General features: G+C 40.7%; 1 protein-coding gene across 2 annotated transcripts in view; it reads left to right on the forward strand.

The window, feature by feature from the left end:
* LOC147727632 (phospholipid-transporting ATPase ABCA1-like) overlaps window positions 1-17,840 on the forward strand; it is a 2,839,360-nt gene that overhangs the window by 625,371 nt on the left and 2,196,149 nt on the right. The window lies entirely within an intron of this gene.

The raw sequence follows: 17,840 nt of genomic DNA on the forward strand, positions 1-17,840 counted from the left end.
TGGTAGAAGAATATCTCTGTTGTGTGGAGTTTGTTTTTGTCCAGGAAGATACACCTTCTTGAACTCAGCATAGATTCTCCTACAATCTATGCTGAGCATTGTAGCATATATTGGAAGAAAAAAATGAGCTGAAATGAAAGCAATTCTGCAGCAGATTTACAAGCTCTATGCGCCATCAGTACGTCACTTTTTGTGACATACTAGTTGCGCAGGTGCCTCCTCCGTATTTACAAAGAGAAAAAAAGTTACTTTGCATGACTTTTCCTTTCCTTAGACGTACTGCCCCTTAAAACACAGCTCTTTACATATATATATTACTTCATTCATGACATGGTTAATGACATCACTAATCACATCACTGATGACATCTCATATGACATCACTTATGACATCACTGATGACAACATCCATTGAATGTGGTTTGGTATGTTATTTAATATATATATATATATATATATATATATATATATATATATATATATATATATATATATATATATATATATATATATATATAACAATCTGCATTAAAGAATGAGTGGATATTCAAAAAAATCTGGATAAAGGGTTTAGTAGCAGTGTGATTGATTGTTTAATTGACTAATTTATACGGTCTCATTAAATATATTGAATAGTGACTAAACTATGTGAATATTTGTATTACTTTGACAGTTGTTCTGTAAACTGCTGCACCAGCTGGTTACTAGCTACGAGAAAGTCTGTATTACTTATTGATTACCTAACTAAGTATATCTATGGGAGAATTAATGTGTATGTGGTACGGTGGGGGATGTGTGACTGCCAACAGATATGTGAATAGTTGTTTCAGTAAGTATATGACGTTAAGACTACATGTTATAACAATTGTTTAGGTGAGTTAACATCTTTATGGGTGTGGTGATTAGCAAATGTATCTCCCAATAGTACATATGCAATAAAGTACAAAAATAAAAGGCAACGTACGTGACATTTCTTGTATATAAAGAAGTATTCATATGACTCAGTGATTGCATCAGTAACTGTATAGATAACTGAATACTTGTATTAGTGATTTTATAACACTAACTATCTACATAAATAAATGAAGTACTGTTTGTATAAGTGTTAGGGGTAGTGTTTTAGGGTTTAGGGTAGTGTAGTGGTGTTAGTGTTGTGAGCAGGTTGTGCTGGGGATAGATTTAGGGTTTAAAGTAGAGCATAGGTCTTTGTCTAGAGTAGGGGGACGTGTTGGTGGTACATTTAGCGTTTAGGGTAGTACACTGCTGTTTGTGTAGTGTTGGGTGTCGTGTTGAAGGTAGTGTTGAAAGGGTTTAGGATAGTCCAGTAGTGTACATCTACTGTAGTGGGTAGTGTTTTAGGGTTTAGAGTAGTGCAATAGTGTGTATGTACTGTAGAGGTTCATGTTGGGGATAGTGTTTAGAGTTTATGATAGTGTAGTGGTGTTTGTAAAGTGTAGGGGTTGTGCTGGGGGTATCTATTAACATTACACTATCGCCACACTAAGCACAATTGTCAGTAGTAACCACCAAAAAAATCCAGATGAAGTTATCAACAGAATACTAGGAAAACGTTCACAATATTAAATGCTTCTAATCAAGTAAAATTCAAATCACCACATACAGTGTGCCACAAATGGTATTACCACAACAGTAAGTCTCCCCAACTTAGATTTAAAGTACATAAACATTTTTCATGTGAATGACCCAAATCTCCACTCCACAAACTTCAGACTGTCCAGAACACAACAGCCAGACTTATCGTCAGGATCCCACGACAAGACCAGATTACTCAGCATAAACGAGAACTGCTCTTGCTCCCCGCCGAAAAAACAGTGACCTTCAAGCTGCTCAAACACACCTATAAAGACCTCCACAACACCGGACTCCAATACCTCAATCACATAACCAGACATGAGGCACACCCTTCTCGTACATCATGGCCAAGACCTGGAAAGAACTCCCCCTCAGCATCAGATGAACACCCACACTAAAAGCATACAGGAAGAGCCATAACACCTGTTTTCGAATGCCCAAAGCTGCACAAATCCCCCCCACATACTCCCCCAGCACCTGGAAACCCTCACAGGTGAATAGTGAGCTCTATGCATCCCTAATTGATTAATTCATACGCCACCACAGTTTGTGTTTGAGTGTTATGAACAGGTCCTGCCATTGCTTTGGCTGTCTGTAACTCTTAAGGGTGGTGAAATGAGCAGTACTACCTTCTTTGATATACACAGACTCTCTGAGATTGGCTTGGTTTGGCTTCACCTCTGAGAGCTACTTTCAGGGTGCTGGTGAGCCACCAGTAGCTCCCGAGCTACTGGTTGGAGACCCCTGGTATGTATAGTGAGTGGGGAATTGTAGGCCTGAAGCACAAATGTGAAGGTGGTTACACCACTACATGCATAATGCATAGGAGTTTGAAGCACTGCATACCATAAAGCCTGACTTACTGCAAGAGTATATGTACTTATGTAACTGCAAACATATCAACCAATCAAATCAATCTCTCTAAATGTTGCCAAATCGACACTGATTCATAGTGTTATTCTACACAAATAACAGTATCCCTTGCAGTGTATAAAGAAAGGTTAAACATATTAGATAAATAAATGTATTAAAACTCGTAGCAATGGGAACAAATAAATTAATACTTGCATATAAATTAGAATACTCAAAGTTGAATAGAGAGTATCTCTTGCATGGGATGTAGGGAAAATAGGGGTTTAGGGTAATGACGAATATCAAAAATAGTTTTACAAAAATAGGGACGTTAGTAAAAAACATAAGTCAAAAATAAAAAGTAACCAATAGAAATGCTTTAATAAGAAAAACAAGTTTAAATAAAGCATTTTAGAAATTATACGAAAGTTAAAAAGTATGGAAAGAGGCACGTTTACATAAACACGTTACTCACTAAAACAGTGCAAATGAGAACACCTGTCAACTGAAAAACGTGACTTAAAAGTGGGAGCAGCAATAAATTGATCCCATAGACTGTTAAGTAACCAAAAAGTATATAAACCACACCCGTGGGATAATTAGTTTTGTTTCAAAGTATCAATACAGGTGCAGAAACTACGAGCAAGGTAATGATTCCGGACTGCGGAAGCATCTTGACAATATCTTTCATTAACTCAGAGGGAACATATTGTTAATGTATATTTAAAAATACATAAAACATTATGTCGCCTCCAGGGGAGTTGGATGAATTTCGACGGGGGAAGGACAGAATATCGAAGAGGGGTAAATTATCTTAATGGGTATATGTTTTATATATTTAAAAAAGAAAGCAAAAATATTTAAATGATTATAGAATGTGATATGATTACGTTTAAATAGAATATATTAACGAGTTCACTAAAGAACCATAACAAGAAATATAGGTTATTTAAGGAAATACTATGTGCAAAGTAATGATTAGGAGCGATGTCATAATCTTCAATTTATCTTTAATTTTCACAGAGGGATCATATTGTTAATATATATTTTACTTTATATATAACTTTATGATCCTTCAACTAGAGTTGAATAAATTATTGCAGGGAATTTCATACATTAATAAATAATAAATAATATTTTTTTAGTATGCAAGTATTTCTTAATTATTGAAAAATGTACTATAAATAAACTGTTGACGAAACAACGAAATACTTTGGAATAAAAAAGAATACTCTTTATCTTGTAAAGTGAAAATGGGCTCAAAGTATTTATATTAAGTAGTGCTTTTCCCAATTTTCACTCGTGAAGAACAGGAGGATTAACTTCGCAAGCACTTTTTTGAAAAAAAATAATATAATTGTGGCTTCAAATGTTAATAAATCTTTCCATTTTTTTAAAATGATTGTAAAATGTAATAATGACATGAAATGTACATAAGATGAAGTAGTGAGGGAGTTTTTTTTCATAGCAGTTCTATTCTACTTTATCTGAAAGTAAAAAAAGACCAAACATTTATAAAAAGATGATAGGGCAAGACTTATATAATGTAAACATGAGTGCTTATGATAAAATAAAATTAATGTGGTCGAACGCGTGGTACCAATGAATGTAAAATAATTTTTGCATTTCACCCATATGATGAATATAAAAGACTCAATACAAATATTTTGAAAACATGAGCATTTTTCTTTCAAGGATGGTTTTGAAGAATTATACATTTTATAAAAGAACATAGTACTCCACACTAAAGGAGAAAAGTCAGCACAATTATGATAGAATAGAAAATAGAATAATATTTTTAAATACCTTTACAGTCAACAAACTCATAAGCACAGTACACAGCTTAAGTTAAAAACACCCTACCACAACTAGTTTTTGAAACGCATAGTAAAATAAAGTGCGTCACAAAATGGGCTACGTACATGGTGAGTGTATCGTAACGTCACATAGAAAAAACAAGCCAATCAACATTAGGATCAGGAAGGTAGACTTAACCACACAACAGCCAATAAAATGTTTTTCAAAATCTGCGCAAGGAAAGGGATTGGTCGCTAATAAAGAGATGTAGAAAGTTTCTGTTTTTAAAATACGGGCAAATCAGATAACCTTGCAAGTACACGCAGCAAGGGGCAATAATTAAAGATGACTTGCTTTTGCAAGACCCCAAAAGACTTCTTCCAGAATAAGTACGCACTTTACTGCCAGACCACATTTATAGATCATCCAGGCTCTCAAGCCTAACCAAGTCACAAATTATCTCTCGTCACTTTCTCTTCTTCTACGTTCACCGTGAAAGTGTGTGTCTCCTTCTCCTTTAACTTCTTTCTTTTTCATAGTAATTGTTACTCATGCACTATCCTGCAAATACCCTACAGATGCAACCCCCTGGATTTGCAATAGTAATTGTTATTCACACGCTATCCAGCACATGCCCTACAGCTACACCATCTTGGGGTTGGAATATTCGTTTTTTTACTGATTCACTATCCAGCACATTCCGTACAGATGCACCCCACTGGTGTTAGAATAGTAATTGTTACCGCTACACTAACCTGCACTTACCCTACTGATGCACTCTACTCTCTATTTCAAAATCCAAACCAGATTTACAACACCCTTGCACCACTTTCGCGTCTCTTTTCCGGTCTTAAAAGTTACACAATAGTAATGCAATGAACTTGAAAATCTACCCCTATGCACATTACGAGCAAAACAAGTACAGAACTCATTTACTTCTTTATCGATCACATATAGACGGTGTTGTTTCACAATTCACAATGAACTTCAATAAATACTTTGTGCCTATATAAATGGAAGACAAGATTGTTGACAATACAAAACTTAGTGGCATATTTACACAGACAGAGTTAAAATTGTTGTCACTTTAACGCCTGCAAAGTACAAAAGAAACCACCAAAAATGGACTTCAAAATCCTTTGTTATCTTACCGGAAGATTCCCTCAACATTGCTGTTTCCTATACAAGACTGAGAGCCACCACCCAAGGCAATAAAATAAATGGTTGTGGGGGGCTCCAACGCCCACCCTTCAAAATTAAACGACCCCCCTCAATCCCCGAGAACCACCACCCCGGGATTTAGTGTATTGTGCGAGGCAGACTGCGTGACCCTATGCCTAGAGCCCTTGAAGGTCCTGGAGACCGCCACACCCCAGGGCCGGCTCCTGCAGTGTCAAGGAGTGCCTACCACCGGGACACTGCTGTTTGCTATGAGAGGGCATGAGTCTTGCGCTTTCAGCCCCCCCTTAGCAAACTTACTTTGCATTTTGAAAAATACAACACTGAAATCTGCTTTCACTTAAAATATCCAAAGCAAATTGCATTTTCCACATGCAAGATAGCATCTCCCTAAGCAGAAAAACAATGCCGGCTCCCGAAGAACACTGGAAGCCCGCGGGACGGTGGGGGAATTGTGGCTCCCCCCACGGTCCCCAACATTTTTTATCAGACCCGGGGATAGGGTCCCCGGGAATATAAAAAAATTACTGATAGGGTCTATTTGTTTACGGTAAAATTAAAAGTCGCGCACCCAGTTCAGTGTGGCCCCCTGGTGTGCATGCGCTGGATGCACGACTCATAATCTGTAGGGTGCGCGACTCCGGCGCCTTTGGTGCACGACTTCTACGCGTTTGGGAGCCGGCATTGCTTTTCCACATGGAGACCTACTAACATGCAGCTCCCCATGTGGAAAAGCATTTTGAAATGGAGAAAAGATTTCCTTGCTATGAGAGGGCGAGATAGACACCCCAGGACAATGCCGGAACCGTCCCTCCCACAATACATAAAGCCTCGGGAGCGATGGTGCCCGGTGCTTTGGACACCTTGCAGCCCCCAACCCTTTTTTTTTAGCCCCAGCAGTGCGGCCCCCTGTTGTGCATGCGCTGCATGCACAACTCATAATCTGTAGGCCAGAACTGGAGCTAGGCATGGGCCGTGTGGGCAGCTGTCCGGGGCCTCGCACTCAGCACACCAGCATGGGGCCCCAAACCAATTGTGTGCCTTGTTGTTTCCCTGTCTCCTTGCACTTAGGGTCCAGGGGAGCCCCCCACCTCCCTGGGCCTAGATGGTGTCTGGAGGCCTAGGGGAGGGAGACGCTTCCCCTAGTCCAAATTGCAAGGAGACTCATTCAGAGACACTGCGGGAGGCCCATTGTACAGGATTTTAGCGCCCCCACAATGTTCACTCTCAGCCCACAAGCAATTCTTACACCTATCAGGCAGGAGGTGTGAGTATTGCTTGTGGGCTGATAGTTAAAACGATAGGGGTGGTAAAATCCTGTACATTGGGCCTCCTGTGGTGTCTCTGAATGCTTTGCAAGGGGTCACTTCAATAAATTAGAGGGGCCTTGCGCATTCCCTTAAGTAAATTAGAGGGGCCACGCGCAATCCCTTTTGGCCCAGGGCCTCGCAAATCATAGAACCGTTCCTCCTGTAGGGTGCACGAATCCAGCGACTATGGTGCACAACTTCTACATGTTTGGGAGCCACCATTGCTTTTCCACATAGGGAGCTACTAACATGCAGCTCTCCATGTAGAAAATCAATGTAATTTCAATATTGAAGGAGAGAACAGATTTCCTTGCTATGGGAGGGAGGGATGGGAACCCCTCGACACTGCAGGAGCCGGTCCTCCCACAATACATAATGCCCCGGGGAGTAGTGCTTCCCAGGGCTTTGGACACCTTACAGCCCCCCAACCATTTTTTTTTTGTAGCCCCAGGGGTAACGGGGCCCTCGAGTGCTCCAGGATAGTCCAGTAGTGTACATCTACTGTAGTGGGTAGTGTTTTAGGGTTTAGAGTAGTGCAATAGTGTGTATGTACTGTAGAGGTTCATGTTGGGGATAGTGTTTAGAGTTTATGATAGTGTAGTGGTGTTTGTAAAGTGTAGGGGTTGTGCTGGGGGTATCTATTAACATTACACTATCGCCACACTAAGCACAATTGTCAGTAGTAACCACCAAAAAAATCCAGATGAAGTTATCAACAGAATACTAGGAAAACGTTCACAATATTAAATGCTTCTAATCAAGTAAAATTCAAATCACCACATACAGTGTGCCACAAATGGTATTACCACAACAGTAAGTCTCCCCAACTTAGATTTAAAGTACATAAACATTTTTCATGTGAATGACCCAAATCTCCACTCCACAAACTTCAGACTGTCCAGAACACAACAGCCAGACTTATCGTCAGGATCCCACGACAAGACCAGATTACTCAGCATAAACGAGAACTGCTCTTGCTCCCCGCCGAAAAAACAGTGACCTTCAAGCTGCTCAAACACACCTATAAAGACCTCCACAACACCGGACTCCAATACCTCAATCACATAACCAGACATGAGGCACACCCTTCTCGTACATCATGGCCAAGACCTGGAAAGAACTCCCCCTCAGCATCAGATGAACACCCACACTAAAAGCATACAGGAAGAGCCATAACACCTGTTTTCGAATGCCCAAAGCTGCACAAATCCCCCCCACATACTCCCCCAGCACCTGGAAACCCTCACAGGTGAATAGTGAGCTCTATGCATCCCTAATTGATTAATTCATACGCCACCACAGTTTGTGTTTGAGTGTTATGAACAGGTCCTGCCATTGCTTTGGCTGTCTGTAACTCTTAAGGGTGGTGAAATGAGCAGTACTACCTTCTTTGATATACACAGACTCTCTGAGATTGGCTTGGTTTGGCTTCACCTCTGAGAGCTACTTTCAGGGTGCTGGTGAGCCACCAGTAGCTCCCGAGCTACTGGTTGGAGACCCCTGGTATGTATAGTGAGTGGGGAATTGTAGGCCTGAAGCACAAATGTGAAGGTGGTTACACCACTACATGCATAATGCATAGGAGTTTGAAGCACTGCATACCATAAAGCCTGACTTACTGCAAGAGTATATGTACTTATGTAACTGCAAACACATCAACCAATCAAATCAATCTCTCTAAATGTTGCCAAATCGACACTGATTCATAGTGTTATTCTACACAAATAACAGTATCCCTTGCAGTGTATAAAGAAAGGTTAAACATATTAGATAAATAAATGTATTAAAACTCGTAGCAATGGGAACAAATAAATTAATACTTGCATATAAATTAGAATACTCAAAGTTGAATAGAGAGTATCTCTTGCATGGGATGTAGGGAAAATAGGGGTTTAGGGTAATGACGAATATCAAAAATAGTTTTACAAAAATAGGGACGTTAGTAAAAAACATAAGTCAAAAATAAAAAGTAACCAATAGAAATGCTTTAATAAGAAAAACAAGTTTAAATAAAGCATTTTAGAAATTATACGAAAGTTAAAAAGTATGGAAAGAGGCACGTTTACATAAACACGTTACTCACTAAAACAGTGCAAATGAGAACACCTGTCAACTGAAAAACGTGACTTAAAAGTGGGAGCAGCAATAAATTGATCCCATAGACTGTTAAGTAACCAAAAAGTATATAAACCACACCCGTGGGATAATTAGTTTTGTTTCAAAGTATCAATACAGGTGCAGAAACTACGAGCAAGGTAATGATTCCGGACTGCGGAAGCATCTTGACAATATCTTTCATTAACTCAGAGGGAACATATTGTTAATGTATATTTAAAAATACATAAAACATTATGTCGCCTCCAGGGGAGTTGGATGAATTTCGACGGGGGAAGGACAGAATATCGAAGAGGGGTAAATTATCTTAATGGGTATATGTTTTATATATTTAAAAAAGAAAGCAAAAATATTTAAATGATTATAGAATGTGATATGATTACGTTTAAATAGAATATATTAACGAGTTCACTAAAGAACCATAACAAGAAATATAGGTTATTTAAGGAAATACTATGTGCAAAGTAATGATTAGGAGCGATGTCATAATCTTCAATTTATCTTTAATTTTCACAGAGGGATCATATTGTTAATATATATTTTACTTTATATATAACTTTATGATCCTTCAACTAGAGTTGAATAAATTATTGCAGGGAATTTCATACATTAATAAATAATAAATAATATTTTTTTAGTATGCAAGTATTTCTTAATTATTGAAAAATGTACTATAAATAAACTGTTGACGAAACAACGAAATACTTTGGAATAAAAAAGAATACTCTTTATCTTGTAAAGTGAAAATGGGCTCAAAGTATTTATATTAAGTAGTGCTTTTCCCAATTTTCACTCGTGAAGAACAGGAGGATTAACTTCGCAAGCACTTTTTTGAAAAAAAATAATATAATTGTGGCTTCAAATGTTAATAAATCTTTCCATTTTTTTAAAATGATTGTAAAATGTAATAATGACATGAAATGTACATAAGATGAAGTAGTGAGGGAGTTTTTTTTCATAGCAGTTCTATTCTACTTTATCTGAAAGTAAAAAAAGACCAAACATTTATAAAAAGATGATAGGGCAAGACTTATATAATGTAAACATGAGTGCTTATGATAAAATAAAATTAATGTGGTCGAACGCGTGGTACCAATGAATGTAAAATAATTTTTGCATTTCACCCATATGATGAATATAAAAGACTCAATACAAATATTTTGAAAACATGAGCATTTTTCTTTCAAGGATGGTTTTGAAGAATTATACATTTTATAAAAGAACATAGTACTCCACACTAAAGGAGAAAAGTCAGCACAATTATGATAGAATAGAAAATAGAATAATATTTTTAAATACCTTTACAGTCAACAAACTCATAAGCACAGTACACAGCTTAAGTTAAAAACACCCTACCACAACTAGTTTTTGAAACGCATAGTAAAATAAAGTGCGTCACAAAATGGGCTACGTACATGGTGAGTGTATCGTAACGTCACATAGAAAAAACAAGCCAATCAACATTAGGATCAGGAAGGTAGACTTAACCACACAACAGCCAATAAAATGTTTTTCAAAATCTGCGCAAGGAAAGGGATTGGTCGCTAATAAAGAGATGTAGAAAGTTTCTGTTTTTAAAATACGGGCAAATCAGATAACCTTGCAAGTACACGCAGCAAGGGGCAATAATTAAAGATGACTTGCTTTTGCAAGACCCCAAAAGACTTCTTCCAGAATAAGTACGCACTTTACTGCCAGACCACATTTATAGATCATCCAGGCTCTCAAGCCTAACCAAGTCACAAATTATCTCTCGTCACTTTCTCTTCTTCTACGTTCACCGTGAAAGTGTGTGTCTCCTTCTCCTTTAACTTCTTTCTTTTTCATAGTAATTGTTACTCATGCACTATCCTGCAAATACCCTACAGATGCAACCCCCTGGATTTGCAATAGTAATTGTTATTCACACGCTATCCAGCACATGCCCTACAGCTACACCATCTTGGGGTTGGAATATTCGTTTTTTTACTGATTCACTATCCAGCACATTCCGTACAGATGCACCCCACTGGTGTTAGAATAGTAATTGTTACCGCTACACTAACCTGCACTTACCCTACTGATGCACTCTACTCTCTATTTCAAAATCCAAACCAGATTTACAACACCCTTGCACCACTTTCGCGTCTCTTTTCCGGTCTTAAAAGTTACACAATAGTAATGCAATGAACTTGAAAATCTACCCCTATGCACATTACGAGCAAAACAAGTACAGAACTCATTTACTTCTTTATCGATCACATATAGACGGTGTTGTTTCACAATTCACAATGAACTTCAATAAATACTTTGTGCCTATATAAATGGAAGACAAGATTGTTGACAATACAAAACTTAGTGGCATATTTACACAGACAGAGTTAAAATTGTTGTCACTTTAACGCCTGCAAAGTACAAAAGAAACCACCAAAAATGGACTTCAAAATCCTTTGTTATCTTACCGGAAGATTCCCTCAACATTGCTGTTTCCTATACAAGACTGAGAGCCACCACCCAAGGCAATAAAATAAATGGTTGTGGGGGGCTCCAACGCCCACCCTTCAAAATTAAACGACCCCCCTCAATCCCCGAGAACCACCACCCCGGGATTTAGTGTATTGTGCGAGGCAGACTGCGTGACCCTATGCCTAGAGCCCTTGAAGGTCCTGGAGACCGCCACACCCCAGGGCCGGCTCCTGCAGTGTCAAGGAGTGCCTACCACCGGGACACTGCTGTTTGCTATGAGAGGGCATGAGTCTTGCGCTTTCAGCCCCCCCTTAGCAAACTTACTTTGCATTTTGAAAAATACAACACTGAAATCTGCTTTCACTTAAAATATCCAAAGCAAATTGCATTTTCCACATGCAAGATAGCATCTCCCTAAGCAGAAAAACAATGCCGGCTCCCGAAGAACACTGGAAGCCCGCGGGACGGTGGGGGAATTGTGGCTCCCCCCACGGTCCCCAACATTTTTTATCAGACCCGGGGATAGGGTCCCCGGGAATATAAAAAAATTACTGATAGGGTCTATTTGTTTACGGTAAAATTAAAAGTCGCGCACCCAGTTCAGTGTGGCCCCCTGGTGTGCATGCGCTGGATGCACGACTCATAATCTGTAGGGTGCGCGACTCCGGCGCCTTTGGTGCACGACTTCTACGCGTTTGGGAGCCGGCATTGCTTTTCCACATGGAGACCTACTAACATGCAGCTCCCCATGTGGAAAAGCATTTTGAAATGGAGAAAAGATTTCCTTGCTATGAGAGGGCGAGATAGACACCCCAGGACAATGCCGGAACCGTCCCTCCCACAATACATAAAGCCTCGGGAGCGATGGTGCCCGGTGCTTTGGACACCTTGCAGCCCCCAACCCTTTTTTTTTAGCCCCAGCAGTGCGGCCCCCTGTTGTGCATGCGCTGCATGCACAACTCATAATCTGTAGGCCAGAACTGGAGCTAGGCATGGGCCGTGTGGGCAGCTGTCCGGGGCCTCGCACTCAGCACACCAGCATGGGGCCCCAAACCAATTGTGTGCCTTGTTGTTTCCCTGTCTCCTTGCACTTAGGGTCCAGGGGAGCCCCCCACCTCCCTGGGCCTAGATGGTGTCTGGAGGCCTAGGGGAGGGAGACGCTTCCCCTAGTCCAAATTGCAAGGAGACTCATTCAGAGACACTGCGGGAGGCCCATTGTACAGGATTTTAGCGCCCCCACAATGTTCACTCTCAGCCCACAAGCAATTCTTACACCTATCAGGCAGGAGGTGTGAGTATTGCTTGTGGGCTGATAGTTAAAACGATAGGGGTGGTAAAATCCTGTACATTGGGCCTCCTGTGGTGTCTCTGAATGCTTTGCAAGGGGTCACTTCAATAAATTAGAGGGGCCTTGCGCATTCCCTTAAGTAAATTAGAGGGGCCACGCGCAATCCCTTTTGGCCCAGGGCCTCGCAAATCATAGAACCGTTCCTCCTGTAGGGTGCACGAATCCAGCGACTATGGTGCACAACTTCTACATGTTTGGGAGACACCATTGCTTTTCCACATAGGGAGCTACTAACATGCAGCTCTCCATGTAGAAAATCAATGTAATTTCAATATTGAAGGAGAGAACAGATTTCCTTGCTATGGGAGGGAGGGATGGGAACCCCTCGACACTGCAGGAGCCGGTCCTCCCACAATACATAATGCCCCGGGGAGTAGTGCTTCCCAGGGCTTTGGACACCTTACAGCCCCCCAACCATTTTTTTTTTGTAGCCCCAGGGGTAACGGGGCCCTCGAGTGCTCCAGGAAGGGGGCCACGCAGTTCCCCTCCCACAATACATAAAGCCCCGGGGAGTGTTGGTCCCCAGGGCTTTGGAGACCTTACAGCCCCCCAACCATTTTCTTTTTAGCCCTGGGGGGTGACGATCCCTGGGGCTTGAGGGCTCCTCTGGGCCCCCACAAAATGTAATAATTTTGCTCCCGGTATTTAGCCCCCGACGTCTAATTACAAGGGCCCCCCAAAAAATATAATAATTTTGCCCCCGGTATTTACCCCCCGGGGGCTAGTTATGAAAAAAGCTCTGTTTTATTTTATAACTTTTACGGCAGAGTCCGCGCTCCCTACACGCACCTGCTGGTTTAAAAAAAAATTATTGTGGGCCCAAGGGGTCCTCTGGGACCCCTAAGCAGGTCTAGAGGGTAAAATTATGTCTACCCTGCCCCCTTTCTCCGTTTTGCACACATATTCCACTGACTTCCTCAGCCTCGCTTCTACCGAGGCACAAAATGGCTGCCAAAAGTTCCTGGTTTTGAATGGTTACAACCGCTTGACAGCCAATTAGCATTGAGAGCGTGATTGTGATGGTGCGCTTATGCTACAATGCCAATCCTCGCACAATCAGCTGATCCACTGCGCCCATAGATATATAAATGACTCTAACCGTTATTTTCTCAGGAACTACTGAACATATTAACACCATTTAAGCAAAAGGCACACGTCTGAACTGAGGACTACCTCTTTGCCAAATTTGGTGTAATTCCGTTCAGCCTTTTGGGCTGTAGCTGTGACTAAAGGTCCTATGGAAAATTGCATGTGGAAAACACGTTTTGGGACCCCCTTTTTTCAGGGACCCTGCTTGACCTTTCACCCCCAACCTTGCAGGGAAAGAGCCGAACTGAGCTAGCCAAAAGTCTGGAAAATATCGAGAAGATTCATCAATCGGCGCCAAAGTTATTGGCAATAGAATGTTGTGGATTTCCTATGGATAATAGGTCCTAACTATAACTACCTACTGGCGATCCCCAGTAGGTAATTAATATATATATATATATATATATATTTTTTTTTTTTAACACTGATGAAGCCTGCAAAGGCGAAACGCGTCTGTTGGGGTGAGGGAGGTTTGGTGTTAATAAATCTTTAAACTGGATACCAGCGTGCCAGCCACTTTTTTCTGAAACCAGCACATGGGCACAGGAACGTGTAGATATATATATATATATATATATATATATATATATATATATATATATATATATATATATATATATATATATATATATATATATATGAATCCACAAATGTCCGCCAGTCTCCCGGCCACACACGGCGGCGGGCTCGAGTGAGGAGGCGACCCTCGTAGTATTCACGGAAACAACTTATAAATCACAAAGTTGACTCGAGCCCAGGTCCTTTTAGCGTGTTATTTATTCACACACAGAATGCCAAACAACACCCGACGCGTTTCGGTGCATCCGCACCTTGGTCACGGGTAACGGTGTTTACAAACAATTACATTTTTAAAGTCAAAAAATATATAAACATAAACGTAGGACTACTCGCCCTCACACCAGTGTTAGTTCAACCACTGTTGTGGCGGCCATATTTGAATGTGTAATTGGACACAGATATAATATACATTATACAATATGTGCAAAAGAAACTATATAAGGACCACAGAGATCGATGTAACTTTAAATCGATTTGTTACATTTGCTCAAAGGTTGAACCCTTATGTCAAACCAAAAAGTTTTTTTAACCGTTTCTCAAGATTTAGCCCAAGTGGGCAAATGTACCAATGCTCAGATACATGAAACATGACAATTCCACCCCAGTAGGCATGACTGCATCATACCAGTCTGTTTTCAATGTCCTGGAACTTCAACATCCTAGTTGAATTCCAAATGTTTTTCAAATAAACAAATGTATAGTCCTGTGATTCCATCCAATTAAGTCAAATCGGCAGCAACCAGTGGTATTACGTCATCCCTGTGCGGCGACATATGTGTCTCCTACAAACATAAAAAATATAATCACTTTAAAATATACTCAAATAGTTAAACATCCAAGACAGCTTCAAATTAATGTTTTTAAGGGATAACAAGACTAGAGTATCATCAGTACGGAGAATGTGTTACACAGACTCTTTAAATTAGGTGGACTGCTAACTCCTCATCCTTATTCAACCCCAGCGGGTGTACAGTGTCATATTTAATTATGAACCTTGATTCAAGCTGGCGTAGTTGTCTCAGTCTGTCTCCACCTCGTTCCGACGGTGGGACTCTGTCTAATGCACAGAACTTGAATACACTTAGATTTTTTCCATGCAGGTCTTTGAAATTTTTGGCAATTGGATAGTTTTTGTCCTCATTCGTTATGGCCCGCATGTGTTCTAACACACGTTTTTTGCAGGGATGTATCGTGCTGCCAATGTAAGTCAATGGACAGGGACATTGCAGTGCATAGACACAGTAGTCAGATTTGCACGTCAGATGTTTTGCAATCCTAAAGGGTTTGTTATTTTTAGACAAAGTGATTTCCTTTTTATTGACACTGTTCTTGCAGGCTTTGCATGAGCGACAGGTAAAGAAGCCTTCTACCTTCCTGGTATCTTCTTTGTCCTTTACCATGTTGCTACATAGCACGTCTTTCAGAGCTGGACATTTCCTGTAGGTAATCATAGGTTGATTCCCCACAGCCTTTTTTAGTGTTTCGTCCAGTTGGAGTACATGCCAAAATTTCTTCAGACTTCTTCTGACCTGCCATGTTTGGTCAGAATATGTGGTAATAAATCTAAGAGGTCCCTCTTCACTGTCGCATGGTTGTTTGGATGTGAGAAGATCTTTTCTCTCTACGTCTCTGACTTTGTTACAGGCTTGTTCGACCACTTTGGCCGGGTAGCCCCTCTCCCTGAACCTCTCCTTCATGATATTCATTTCTTTGTGAAAGTCTGTGTCGGTTGCACAGTTCCTCTTTGCGCGTAGCAACTCGCCAAAAGGTATGCTATGAATCAAGTTTTTGGGATGACAGCTCGACGCATGCAACAAGCTGTTGCCTGCTGTAGGCTTTCGATACAGCTTGCTGATGAGTCGTCCATTGTTAACTGATACCAAAACATCCAGAAATTCAATTGACTGCTTGTCAATAGTACTGGTAAATTGTAAGTTACATTCGTTCTGATTCAGTTCTTTGACAAATTGCAAAGCTGCCTCTTTACTGCCCTTCCACAGACAAAACACGTTGTCTATGTACCTGGCCCAGAGGACCACGTTCTGGGTAAAGGCCAAGATGTTGCTGGCCACCTGCTCCTCCCACCAGCCCAGGTATAAACCTGCGTAACTGGGGGCAAAGCAGGTCCCCATCGCAGTCCCCCTGGCCTGGCAATAGACAACATGATTGAACAAGAAATAATTGCTTGAGAGGCAAGTGCGCATCATGGACACAAGCATATTAGTATGCTTCAAATACTTGACATCCCTGTTCTTTAGAAAGTGTTGGTTCGCACCCACACCCAAATTGTGGGGTATACATGTATAGAGGCTGTTGACATCTAATGTCATAAGCCACATGTCTTCCTCCCACTGTATGGGTTCGATAATTCTCAAGAAATCACGTTTATCCTGCAGATACGACGGTAGTTGTTCAACATAGGGTCTTAAAAAGTGGTCTATGTATTTGGACGTGTTCTCATATGTGCTGCCCATAGCGGAAACAATGGGTCTCCCTGGGGGTGTTGAGGTGTTCTTATGTAACTTGGGTAAAAGATATAAAACCGCAAGTTTCGGATGGTCACACTTCAAAAATTTATATTCATCTTCTGATAAAAGTTTGTCATTCTTCCACTCATGCAACTGTTTCTGATAATCTAGGTTATTTCTTTCATAAGCAATTCTAGAGCTTATTACATAATTGTCCCTGTCATCAAGCTGTCTTTTGCCCTCAGCAAGGTACATTTCAGTGGGCCACACGACAACATTCCCGCCTTTGTCAGACATTTTTAGTACAATGTTGTTGTTGTTTTTAAGATCAACCATGGCTTTCCTTTGTTTTCTAGTTAGATTGTCATGAGTGGGTTTTTGAATTTGATTTATCTTTTTGAACTCAGTAATGACACCCTTTTCAAACACATCAATCGTATCACAGTGAATTTGAGGTAGGAACCTGGATTTGGACTTGAATCCACTGCCACTAGGACAGTCATAAGTTAGTTCCTCCTCGGATAAACATTCTGGCGTGCTTGGGATTGTGTCAGTATCGGAGCCCAAACATCTCATGGTTTTCAAAAGGCTAATATCACCAATAGCAATGCCTGTATTAACCTCAGCAGTGGCCCCCCCCCACCACAGACTTCCTATTTTGAAACCATTTCCTTAATTTCAATTTTCGTACAAAATGAAATAAGTCAATTCTTCCGTCAATGTAGTTAAAATGACTGGAAGGACAGAATGTCAATCCCAAAGATAAGACTTCAATCTGATCAGAAGTTAAAATCAAATTAGATAGATTTACCACTGTGTGGGTGTCCATCATTTCTTTGCCATCTTGCCTCTTGTTGTTACTCCCACGAAGGCATCTATCAATCCCTGTCTTTTGGCGCCTCTCTTGCTTCCGCCTTTGGCGCCTCTTCCACGACCTGGATTTGGAGACTCTGCAGGTCCGGGGCCGGGGCTGGCAAGCCCTTGTCTCCCTTGTGCCAGCAGAGAGAATTCGATTAAAATATTGTTTTTTACTCCTTCTGTGGTTGTAGATTCACCACTTGTAGAC

This window comes from Lissotriton vulgaris, chromosome 3_1, assembly GCF_964263255.1.
Source record: "Lissotriton vulgaris chromosome 3_1, aLisVul1.2, whole genome shotgun sequence".
Classification (NCBI taxonomy): domain Eukaryota; kingdom Metazoa; phylum Chordata; class Amphibia; order Caudata; family Salamandridae; genus Lissotriton; species Lissotriton vulgaris.